The sequence below is a fragment of the Sinocyclocheilus grahami genome, unplaced genomic scaffold (assembly GCF_001515645.1).
Source record: "Sinocyclocheilus grahami isolate Dianchi unplaced genomic scaffold, SAMN03320097.WGS_v1.1 scaffold2.1, whole genome shotgun sequence".
In the NCBI taxonomy this organism is placed as follows: domain Eukaryota; kingdom Metazoa; phylum Chordata; class Actinopteri; order Cypriniformes; family Cyprinidae; genus Sinocyclocheilus; species Sinocyclocheilus grahami.
In genome coordinates this window covers 1932826-1945996 of record NW_015505181.1, presented here as the reverse complement: position 1 = coordinate 1945996, position 13171 = coordinate 1932826, and the positions used below count along the sequence as shown (strand labels likewise).

Genomic DNA, 13171 nt, shown 5'->3' with positions numbered 1-13171 from the left:
AACGAAGACAATTTCATGCAAACAAAACAAAAGCTAAACTGTTGCACGTCTCCGAGCAAAACACAATTCATTCTGGATGTTCTTGACTGAATCGGTTGAGTGAATGAATCAACAATTGACTCACTGGCTACTGGGTTGAGAAAGTAAATAGTTTCATTTCTGAACGCTTCTGGCCACTATGAACATTAGTAGTCCATTCAAATTACTTTGAGAATCCTTTGATCCTTTTGTAAATCAACATTTGGTGTGACCAACCTTTGGATTTAAAACAGCTTTTCTATGTACACTTGTGCAGGTAGCTTTGCAGGTAGGTTTCACAGTTCTTCTGGATTCAGTCTGTCTCAGTTTTTTTTGTCTGATTCTTCATGTAATCCCAGACAGACTGGATAATGTTGAGATCAGATCTCTGTGTGGAGCACTGACTGTTGTCAGACTCCTTGTGCATACAAAAATCTCACTGCTTTATTACAATTAAAAGGAATGTTTGGAAATGTAAACTGATACACACACATACATTGTGTGTGTGTGTGTGTGTAAACTGATACACACACACACACACAATGTATACGAGCATCTCAAAAAGGTCTGTGCATGTGTATTAAACATAGCCTATTTTGAGAACATTAAAGGAATATTTTTGATACATTTTGACATTTCTGTTGATTATTACACAATCACATCTGCAGCATTAATATGCCTATAAGCTATTTACAGATCACCTTCAACCTTTTTTTGTGTAATGCTTATTGTAGGTGAGGCTAGATAACACCTAGATTCACAGGATCAAATTAGCATCACATTTTTACAAACGGCTGACAAAATCTAACCCTTGAGCTACTGTAACACAGCATGAGTATGTGTGAAGTCCTGAGCTGACTAAAAATGTTGTGATACATATGCTGACTGCACGGTGTGCATATTCTGACCAGATATGTGAAGAAAAAAACTGTCAAAAGGATGTTAACAGTAAAATATCCTCATACCCACAAAACAGTTGAGCCATTTTTATTATCACCATTAGCTGGCCATAAATGTAGTTTTATTTTCAGCCTTGCTTGTCAGGACTTATAGAATGCATGTAATTTTGCATGCAATACATGGAGGAAGCTATACTTTTGTAAGGATACTAAAGTGCTGTCTGTGAAAGAGTGCATGGCCTGCTGACATGCCTTGGGGCAGCAGATGAGCCCTGCAAAATGGCAGTGTATGAGACAATGGCATGATCATTAGAGCTGTGGGCCGAACCAGACAAATAGAGCAGTCTGGGGTAGAGGAGCTTGTTGTCACTTTTTAAAAAGAATATTTCTCATGTTAGTTTTATTTTTTGAAATTGGTTTATATATAGGCATATACATTAAAGACTGGACTACAAAACAGATACTGTACATTTCTGAATAATCAGTGAAAATATTGTGTAGCATTGACTATGTATGGATAATATAGACTAACACAGTGCCTGGATTTGAAACTTAATCGTACAGTTGGTCGGCACATCTTTATACTAATATCACTATCTTGAAAAGGAAAATTTGTTAAGACCTACTTTGAATGTTGACTTGACAAAGACTTGCCTAAAAGAAAAAAAATCAGAAATCTTTTTATAGAAGTCAACAGGATTTTTGTGATTTATGAAATTCTGCACTAGAAAAAAAACATCAGTTTGATCATTAAAAAAGGTATAGCACAAGTCAAAACAGACTGAAGGCCTGTGCTGAGCTTGCTAGACATCAAAGTTATAAGTTATTCAGAAATTAATTGAGAACGCCTTTTAAAAATCCAGTTCTATTCTTGAATTTGAACTAATTTGAATTGCAATTCAATTGCTATACATTTCAGTGTAAATATGTTTTAATAAACAAATAAATAAACAAAAAAACTATTTTGTAAACTTGAATTTTGACTTGGACGGACGGACAGATAGATCTAACAACAAATTTGTCATTTCTTTGCAAACGTATGATTTGTATAAAAAGTAATGGAGTTGTAGTGATTTAAAAAAAGCTCTAACCCAGTGGTGCTCAATCCAATATGGCCATTAAATATGTTGTCCCTTGTCCACGAGAAACGGGAACTGTGACTGGATATGTCTGCAAGGCCTATGAAAGCATACCATTAAAGAGATAGTTCACCCAAAAATGAAAATTCTGTCATTAATTACTCACCCTAATGTCGTTCCAAACCCGTAAGACCTTTGGTCATCTTCGGAACATTAATGAAGGTATTTTTGATTAAATTCGAGAGCTTTCTGACCCTGCATAGACAGCAAAGGAACTACCACGTTCAAGGCCCAGAAAGGTGGTAAGGACATCAATAAAATAGTTGTGACATCAGTTGCTCAACAGTAATTTTATGAAGCTTCAAGAAAACTTTTTGTGTGCAAAGAAAACAAAAATAACGACGTTATTCAACAATTCTTCTCTTCCCTGTCACTGTCCGCCATCATTCACGAGAGTACCACGATACAAGCGTGTGCATTTCTCTGCTTGTAAACAAGGCACAGCTCATCTGGGTTCTCAGCAGCACCACACACATGCGACGTGGTACTCTCGTGCATCTTAATCTTAATTAATTTGTGTTTTCCGAAGATGAACGAAGGTCTCATAGGTTTGGAACGGCATGAGGGTGAGTAATGACAGAATTTTCATTTTTGGGTCAACTATCCCTTTAACCAAACAAAATCAAAGTAACCCCTTCACATGAAAGAGCTGCTGCAAGGCAGGAGACCATCTTACAGTAGCTGCACTTTTTACTAAGCGTCTATTGCAGCTGAGTTACATGATAAAGGGGTAAGTGACAAGGAAATATCAGGTTTCATATAACGTTCTGACTGTGAGAAAGAAATGAAGGAGAGAAGGAAAAATAGAACAGATAGCAAAGGGGTTGGGGGCAAGAAAGGGAGACTTATAAAAGGAGGAGGTGGGGCTACACGGTAAGGGCAGAGAGAGAGAAAGAGAAAGAGAGTGATCTGTATCTGTACTTGCTCAAGTACGCAAGCCACCGACAGCAACAGCCACACACCAACGAGAGAGAGAGAGAGAGAGAGCGCGCACAGATCCGTCCTCTGTAGATCGCCTACACAGTGTCAGAAATAGAGCTGAGTTTAAGGCAGGTGCGTACAACGCGTACACAATCTGAGAGAGGATACATGCTGATTGACTAACGTCAAGAAGGAAAACGAGAAAAAACGTGACAACAAAAAGAAAAGAAGAAAAAGAAGTAGAAGAGACCGAGATGTACGCTGAAATTAAATCTCTGCACGGTAGGGAAGTTTATCGTTTTCTGTGATGATTGCATTTGAACGCGCAATGCAGATGCTTTTCTATTGGTGTTGACACAAGAAAGGGCAGAAAATAATTCCAGCAGAGAACCTAAGCAAATTCTTCGATATTTACGAATGAATCAGGAGGTTTTGTGTCACAAGATCTGGTGACGATAGTTTGAAACGCAGCTCAAGTTGACTGACAGGTCAAGACTTTTCCACGCTGCATGGCAGTTATGGTCAGCATGCAGAGCACATCGGGATAGAGTAGCACTGACTCACACATTAGCTCGGCCGAGAGAGAGAGAGAGAGAGAGAGAGAAAGAGAGAGAGACGCTTAATGTCGCATTGAAATTCCACAGCCAGGGCTTTGCGAAAATAAGGATAACGCAGTGTGCGTGCGCGTTTGTGTGGCTGTAGGGGCACGCATCTGTCATTTCATTGAAGTCACCAGCATCCAGAAACTCTGCCACCCTCTCTTCCTCTTCCTCCTCCCTGCTGTTGCTATCCGTGTCCGCGTCTCGCGGCTGTGCCCCTGTCGCAGTTGAATTTGCAGAAGCTAGCCTGCGCGCTCTGCTTCTCCACAGCGAGTCTATTGTTGTTGTCCTCCTCCACACTCTTTCCTCTGAGGGGTGTCAGCTCACTGTGCTAATCCTTCTCTACCTCTTCATGTGTGGGGAGGAAGCATGCGCGTGTGGGTGTCATCCTGGAAGATCGGACCAACACACGTGAGAGTGTTGGCAGGTGTCCGGTGCATTATGCGGCTCCGCATAATATACGATATATATATCGTAAGAATGCCTGTGTGTGGTTGTTGCTCGTTTGTGGATGAATATAGAGTTCAACTAAACCATTTACTATAGGGACCAAGGAAACGCACACGTTTTTAAAGCTAAGGTGTAAAGCAGTTCGCAACCTGTTGACCTGACTGACGGGACTTATTGTCAGTCGAAAAGGAAAGTAGTTTCAGAGGCAAGTTGTAACAGTTTGCTGAATGCTTTAAAATATTATGTCATTTGGAATAATGTTCAATGGAAAAGAAAGTTAAGGTAAAAATTAAATTTTGTATTATTATATTATAGAAAAATATTTTCTTCTCCCAAAGATACAATTTACGTGTGACCCCCAAAATAAATAAATCAATAAAATAGCGCTAAAATGAGTTCTGGACATGGGTTGTTGATGACAGTGAATCACAATCCAATTTGTGATGAAAAATATTCTGACAGCTAATAAAAATGCACCCAGACATCAATGAATAAATTCTTAATAAGTCGTACCAAGAAATTAAACACATGGCTTGTCCTGACAACTAGACTGGAAAGATAATTGCATAGTTTGTTTATCACAATGTTGATTAGCCCTCAGTGCTGTGTATGGGCATGATTACTGAATGCAAATATACACTTCTTCGTGCATGAGGGAGCTCTACGGTCTCTGACAGTGCATCACTGTAAACATTATTATCTTTACAGTTCTTCATCATTTAGTGGCTTATATTAGTTCCTAACTACTCAAGATGTCCTTTTTATGAAGCAAACTTTAGCTAACCCAATAGATTATTGCTACCTACAACAATAAATTTAGAGGCAATGACTTTTTAAACTTAATTCAATGAAAAATGCCATGACCCTTGAATTGCTCCTAATTAATGATTTAGCTAGACTGACAGTCCCAATGTGCTGTATATGCAGTAGAGAGTAAATCATGTTCTTTTTTTTAGTTGAAGTTCTTTGGCCTATTCCGAAAACTAGTTTGTTAAACTCAAATCCACTTTGAATCCTCAGATGTCTTGATTTCATAACGCTCACAGCTATTGTTCTCTAAATCATCCTTTATCGTGCTTCACATCTCATCTAGATCCAAAGGCAATCTAAATGAGAGGCAATTTATTTGAGCTCTGCTCATAGTCTCCGTCTTCATAAAAAAAAGAAAAATAAATGGATCCAAAGTGGATACAAAGAGTGACTCTAAAGCTAAATAATGTACAAGTAGCAGAAAAAAGTGAGAGTTGCCTATTAAACTACCAATGACACATGAGCGATGATTCATTCAAAGAGACTCAAAATTAGACTCAAAATCATGAGTTACTGATTTGAATCAAACTGATTTATTGAATCGGTTGGAGTGATTCCTTCTTAAGTTACTGACTGGCCAAGAAATGCTACTTTGATCATTAAATGAATGTATTTAACATACAAAACTATCTATCCGTCTTTTTTCTATCTTACTATATGCATAATTTCAGATGTGATTCTAAAGAAAATATTTTCAGTTACTCTTTGAGAACAAACTGTAATCACAAACACTCCTACATGACACGTTCTCTACTGATTCCACCTATAGAATAACACATTTGATCACTGCTGTCCACTCATAATTTACTTTTAAAGAGCCCATTCCAATATTTTTCAAAGGTGACAGTGACATTTTTCAACGTGTCCAGGCCTACGTTGCACTGTCAACAACCACTTCACTTTGAGCATAAGACAAGAACCCCCACGAAGGGCGAAATGCTGCCACGGTTCTGCTTTCTAAAAATAAAAACACTAGGGGCTGACAGTACAGTACAGCTGAAAACAATAACGAAGGGTTACCTTGCAAATACAAAAACAATGCTTCAGCTCCTCGGCCCACTATCCCGCTGATTTGTGCTGGCTTTGAGGCTTGTGTGGCCTTTTAGGAGGTGTTTTGTGATCTTGTAGGTCTTTCAATGTCTTCATCCTGCAGGTAAGTGTGAGCTGGTTTGTCATAAACATCTGTTAAATCCTCTTCGTGTTAGCATCGCTAATGAGGCGAAGGGTGTGACAGAACAGATGCCTCAGAGTGCGAAAAAGAGATACAGAGGCGAGACTGTGGAAAAAAGAGAGAGAATGAAAGGGTGAGTGATGGGAGAAAATTTATGCAGCACATCCCTCCGTCCCCCTACAGATGAGTCTTTTTCAGTGAGGGCAGATGTTTCCATGATTAAGAAGCTGAGACAGGCTAGGTGCTGCTTAGCAGATATATCTGCTGTTGCAAAGACATGCCCATTTGACTATAACGGCAGGGTCGATTATGTTTATTGATCTGCCACAAAGGAAACAGTCTCGTGCTATTTACCACATGCAAACAGCTCTCGTACCATATGGCTGACAATGACATGCAAGAGCCTCAAACCAAATTAAGAATTGTGCATGTGATGTCTTGTTTAACTTATCATCATTCCATGAATGTCCCTGCCATCTAGCTGCTGTAATCCCCTTTTATTGTCATGGATTGGCCTGTGAACAATTAGAGATAATCCCTATTAAACTGGCCTTAAAGGGATAGTTCTTTATCTGCTTACCCCCAGGGCATCCAAGATGTAGGTGACTTTGTTTCTTCAGTAGAACACATTTGATGATTTTTAAGTCCAGTCGTTGCAGTCTATCAGTCGTATAATGCATGGCAATGGGAACAAAATCTAAGAGAGTAAAAAAAACATGCACAGACAAATCCAAATTAAACCCTGTGGCTCGTGACGACACATTGATGTCCTAAGACACGGAACGATCGATTTGTGCGAGAAACCAAACAGTATTTATATAATTTTTTACCTCTAATACAGCACTATGTCCAACTTCCCTGAGCGCGTGCACAGCATCCGGTGCGTGAGGTGTGTACACGCTCTGGCGTAGTTTACGTTAATGGGTGTGTTGATATCCAGCCGAAGAGCAATCAACCATAACTTCAGGCGAGCAGGCTCAGAAGTTGGGAATGCGTGGAAAGTCACCACTCCCGAATGAGTTCGCGCGAGAGAACGTAATCTTTTAGTTTTAAGTCAGTTTGAACAATCTGGATAAGCGCAAGTAAGTACCATTTTGATTAGCCATCGTACCTACAATGACTGTGCACTGTGTAACCAATGAGTGACGTATACACTCGAGAGATCACTTCCGGCGCTTGCGTAAACTATGCCAGAGCACGTACACACCTCACGCATCGGATGCCACGTACGCGCTCAAGGAAGTTGGACATAGTGGTGTATTGGAGGTAAAAAACTATATAAATACTGGTCAGTTTCTGGCACAAACCAATCGTTTCGTGTCTTAGGACATCAATGTGTCGTCACGAGCCGCAGGGCTTAATTTGGATTTGTCTGTGCATTTTTTTTTTACTCTCATAGATTTTGTTACCATTGTCATGCATTATACGACTGATAGACTGCAACGGCTCGACTGGATAATTTGTGTTTTACTGAACAAACAAAGCCACCTACATCTTGGATGCCCTGGGGGGAAGCAGATAAACATCCAATTTTAATTTTTGGGTGAACTATCCCTTTAATAAAAATGTATAGCAACAAAAGGCAATGGGTTTGATGTGGAGAGACTTGGGGGGGGAAAACTCCTAAAAAAGAAATATAAAGTTTATATTTGGTACAGCGGAAAATAATATGATGACAGAGCAGGAATTTTCCCCAGGGTTGGGAATCAAGAACTGTTCAGAGCTGTTTCCATTTTTGAAACAATGCCGGAACAGAATAATTTTCACAAATGTCAGTTCTGGTAATGGTTCTTGAACGTCAACATTCTTTAAAAATTTATTTATTTATTTTTTACCGATGTAGATGAAAACAAATGCATTAAATTGATCAAAAGTGACAGTAAAGACATTTATAATGTTACAGAAGATTTCTACTTCAAATAAATGCATTTCTTCTATTCATCAAAGAATTTTGAGAAAGAATAATAATAATAATAATGTTTCTTGAGCACCAAATAAGCATATTTTTTAAGGATCATGTGACACTGAAGATTGGATTAATAGCATGCTGAGAATTCAGCTTTGCCATTACAGGAATAAACTACATTTTAAAATATATTAATTATTTTAAATCATAATGATATTTCACAATATTTCTGATATTTCTATTTTTACTGTATTTTTCATCAAATAAATGCAGCCTTGGTGATCATAACAGACACCTTTCAACAAAATTTTAAAAACCTTATCAACCTTTTAAACAATAGTCTATATATTTATTATTATAGTAGTATTACATTTTTTGGTTTAATTTAGTTTGGACCCATTTCTGGGAGGGGAAAGTACTAAAAATGTTTAAGTAACCAGAATATTTTTTTCTGTATGATTTCCAACCCTAATGACATGCACACAAGGTCTGTCCACATTCAAGTTGATTCCCAGTGGCTTTATTTTGGTGTATAATCTCACATGGCTCAATTATGGACAGCAGGCTGGATTGTTAAATTAAGGAAAACCTCTCCATTCCTCTTCCCCATTCTCTCTCTATCTCACTCTCTCTAAAAATCAGGCTTGGCTCGGTCATCCATGGGCAAGGACTCACTTCTGACTGCTGGGAAACAGCAGTACAGCAAATGAGCCACGTGTGTATGTGTACAAATGTGAACGAGCATATGCGTAATAGGGTCATAAGGGTTGTTGGACTTCACCTCTTGTACTCCCTGAAGAGGGCAGATGAACTCAGGGCAGGAAAGATCACAGACATCTGTCTCAAAGAGAAAGAAAAAAATGGCACGGTCACAACGCAGCCCATCACCGCACATGCACCCAGACTCACTGCTCTGTCTGTGCACTGCATTTCTGTAAGCACATATACAAACAAATCAGCTAAAGGAGCTAAGAAATCAAAGTGAAAGACAGGACCGGGATATGATGTCTCCTCTGTGTAGCTCATTTGGCTACATGGCCTTACAGGCACCCTACATAAAGACAAATAAGAGCGAGTATGTTGTGCATCACATCTGCATAGGCATATAGTACGCACTGCTGTCAGAAATTAATATGTTTTGTTCTGAGAGTGGTATGGATATGTCTGAAGAAGGAGGTGAAGACAGAGCACTGCTCACAAGCCTCAAGGGCATATCAAACACATCAGTCTGCCATCTTGCAGTGTGATGATGAACGCAAACAGTGACAGTAAAACAACTCGAACAGATTTATCAAACAGTCGGCCATTAACATTTCATTGTGGAGCTCAACAGAACAATGTTTTCGTACACTGTAGATTTAACAGGAAAAAAGAACAAACCTTATATCAGTTCAACTACTTCCTCACTGAACTTTTTTTCCCCAGATTGTTTGCACCAAAACCTGCAATGAAAAAATTATTTTGGCATTAAATATAGCCTTTTTTGTGTTTTTTTTTATATGTATGGTTTCAATATACATTTTATGTTTTCTGAACAAACGGTTAACAACAAATTAAATGCAATCGTTGATTTTACTTTTAGGGAAACTGAAAAGCCATTTTTCAGTGTGTGATTTTAACTCCCCTTTTACTATGGAGGCCCAAACCTGCAGAAATAATAAATAAAAACAGGAAAATAAAGAAATAAATGACTTTATAAAAACAAATATAGTTCATTTGTAATAAAATGTAATCCTGGATTTATTTTTATGACTTTTTTCCTATATGTATTATTTTCTGTATTTATTTTAACATTTATTTGTATTCTTTTTCAGTTTTATTTACTTATCTTATCATTTATTTTTGTATTTATTCATTTATTTATGTATTTATTTATTTATTTATTTTAAATGTATTTATTCATGCGTTTATTTATTTTTTATATTTATTTATTCCCACATATATTTATTTCCAGATTTATTTATTTTTACTTTTCCGTGTGCAGCATGGAAATGAGGGGCGGTCCTTGCGGAGCTCCGGTGAATCATTGGTTGAGAGAGCTCACGCAGAAGCGTCAGATCAAACGAGATCGGAGTTTGTGGGATCAACTGCAGAGTTGCAAGATATTTTCACAGATTCACATTATTATGTCGAATTACACAGAGAAAATCGTGACTCCCAAAAGCATTGTGAGCCTAAATGCAGTCGTAAACCAGTTGCACCAAAGGACCTAGATAGACCAACGGTCTACTCAGGCTCACAATGCTTTTTGGAATCGCGGCCCACTGGCAGTTGACGTCTATATTCGCAAGTTTAGGGACCATCTCTAAAGTTAAATACGACATTTTTATAATATGTATTTATTATAAAAAATAATAAATACATACATAAATAAATAAATTAAAATAAAATAAATGCAAAAATAAATACATAAAATAATATAATACATAAAGGAAAAAGTAATAAAAAAATTAACTATATTAGTTTTTATCAAGTCATTTATTCCTTTATTTATTTTCCTGTCATTTTATTTATTTATTTATCTTTATATTTATTCGTTTTTCATTTCTGCAGGTTTGGTCCTCCATATATTACACGACTTAAATGACGTAAAAAAGAAAATACATAAAATAGCAATGACACATCACTCTGATTGAAAAACTTTGATTTGACAATGAGTTTTGAATCTTATCCTGTACTGCAGCAAGCTACAAAGATTTTGAGTTGTTTTGTGGAAAATTGTTTACTCTCGGTGTTGGTTGAATCAAATCTTTTATGACTTTAGTTTTCAATTCACAAGGCTTATTGTCTGATTCACGCTGTCATTTCAGAGTGTTACATCTGAACTCATTTGGACGTACAGAAAAATGAATTTGCCTGTACAAACAAGAAAAAATTATTATATGAAATCCCTTTGCCTTAGTTTGTAAGAACATACTTTAGCAATGTGGTTCAGAAACACAGAGAAAACTAAAAAGACACGCAGGCGAGAGATAAAACATTTTTTAAGATAAAGAAATCAGTGTCTTTCTTAATGAGGAAGTCAAAAGAACTTGCTTCAGTAACCACATTATGCATGCTTTCCCTTAAATTCTTAAATATATCCTTGCAGGCCTATAGCAATAGAACAGTTCATTAAAAAAGGCCTGCTGATAAAAAATATATATATATACAAAATAGTCGGCTTTGTCCCGCAAATTCTCTTCCTGTCTTCTCAAGCGAGCTCAGTTATGAATACTAAGGCATCTCTTCTCATTAATTGCTCTCACATACAGCTTAGCTGGGATCATCACTGCATTTTTGACTCAGTCCAATTAATACTAATCACAGCATCAAACTGGCTGAGTGAGAAGATTGCACTGTCAGAGCAACTGATCATCTTGGAAATTCATTAACAAAAGAAAGAAGAAAGGAAAGAAAGGGACTCTAGTGGATATAGCAACCAGGTTTTAGTTTTTGACCTTCAGCTTTCAAAATGTTTGGACAATTTGTCATTAGCATTCATTAAGGTGCTGGTTCCAGAAACAGACCAGAACTAAAATGAACAGACGGACTTTTCCTTGTAGAATGGCCTAACATGGAAGAGTGAGACTGTCTGCTTCAACGGCTCAAGGCATTTGTGAAATATCAGAAGGTATGAAGCTGAATTATTTATAAGGTACCCCAATATGATAAATTAAAAGGAAGTGACTCATAAACAGATGACAACATGATAGCAGATCAAGGCTTATGCAAAGCAGAGCTCAAGACAATTTTTTTGTTTGTTTTGTTTTCTGCTGGCTCAGTCAAACATGATGTTGTCTACTTACCATGCAAATATATTTACTAGCCCTAGTGAAAATGCAGGTGTTTAGGGCATTTATTGTAAATAAATAAACTTGTGATTTAGTGGCATACTAAATCAATTCAAAGCATTCATTATGTCAAACAAAACCAAATATTTAAGTTTGCAAGACATTAAAACATACACAGGGAACTAAATTAAAACAACATATCAACTCAGCAAACAACACGTTTTGTAACTGGCCTGAAACCATCACACACCATCAGGCCATCCTTACTGTTGAGCAAAAGGCAGTGACGGCCTCTGTTGAGAGCATATTTCTTAACATCCACTGGTGAACAGACATGCATATATTTGCATCATCTTCATGGTAAGTAGTCACTTCAAAATTCAGCAATTTAAAAAAAAATGTATAAGCATAAAACAGTTTACTTGTATAGACTGATCCTAAATAAAACATACATCTTTCTGCCTAAATATGCAGGGCGCATAATAATGACAATATTCGTATGGCATCCTGCCATGTGCATGACTATCCAGAGCTGCTATTTTAGTCCATGTCTTACTCAAGCATAATGTTCACATCCCCTCCTACTTTTGAGCCAAAGTGGAAAACATGCATGTTTATTACCACATTCATGCCTTAGTTTGTAAGAACATACTTTAGCAATGTGGTTCAGAAACACAGAGAAAACTAAAAAGACACGCAGGCGAGAGATAAAACATTTTTTAAGATAAAGAAATCAGTGTCTTTCTTAATGAGGAAGTCAAAAGAACTTGCTTCAGTAACCACATTATGCATGCTTTCCCTTAAATTCTTAAATATATCCTTGCAGGCCTATAGCAATAGAACAGTTCATTAAAAAAGGCCTGCTGATAAAAAATATATATATATACAAAATAGTCGGCTTTGTCCCGCAAATTCTCTTCCTGTCTTCTCAAGCGAGCTCAGTTATGAATACTAAGGCATCTCTTCTCATTAATTGCTCTCACATACAGCTTAGCTGGGATCATCACTGCATTTTTGACTCAGTCCAATTAATACTAATCACAGCATCAAACTGGCTGAGTGAGAAGATTGCACTGTCAGAGCAACTGATCATCTTGGAAATTCATTAACAAAAGAAAGAAGAAAGGAAAGAAAGGGACTCTAGTGGATATAGCAACCAGGTTTTAGTTTTTGACCTTCAGCTTTCAAAATGTTTGGACAATTTGTCATTAGCATTCATTAAGGTGCTGGTTCCAGAAACAGACCAGAACTAAAATGAACAGACGGACTTTTCCTTGTAGAATGGCCTAACATGGAAGAGTGAGACTGTCTGCTTCAACGGCTCAAGGCATTTGTGAAATATCAGAAGGTATGAAGCTGAATTATTTATAAGGTACCCCAATATGATAAATTAAAAGGAAGTGACTCATAAACAGATGACAACATGATAGCAGATCAAGGCTTATGCAAAGCAGAGCTCAAGACAATTTTTTTGTTTGTTTTGTT

General features: G+C 37.2%; 1 protein-coding gene across 1 annotated transcript in view; it reads left to right on the top strand.

Moving 5' to 3' along the window:
- Nucleotides 1-3028: 3028 nt before the first annotated feature.
- The window catches only part of LOC107603068 (leucine-rich repeat neuronal protein 2-like), a 63374-nt gene continuing 53231 nt past the window's right edge, over nt 3029-13171 (top strand). Inside the window, exon 1 of the mRNA XM_016295806.1 lies at nt 3029-3259. The gene's annotated coding sequence lies outside the window, so the exon portion shown is untranslated. The remainder of the gene's footprint in view (nt 3260-13171) is intronic.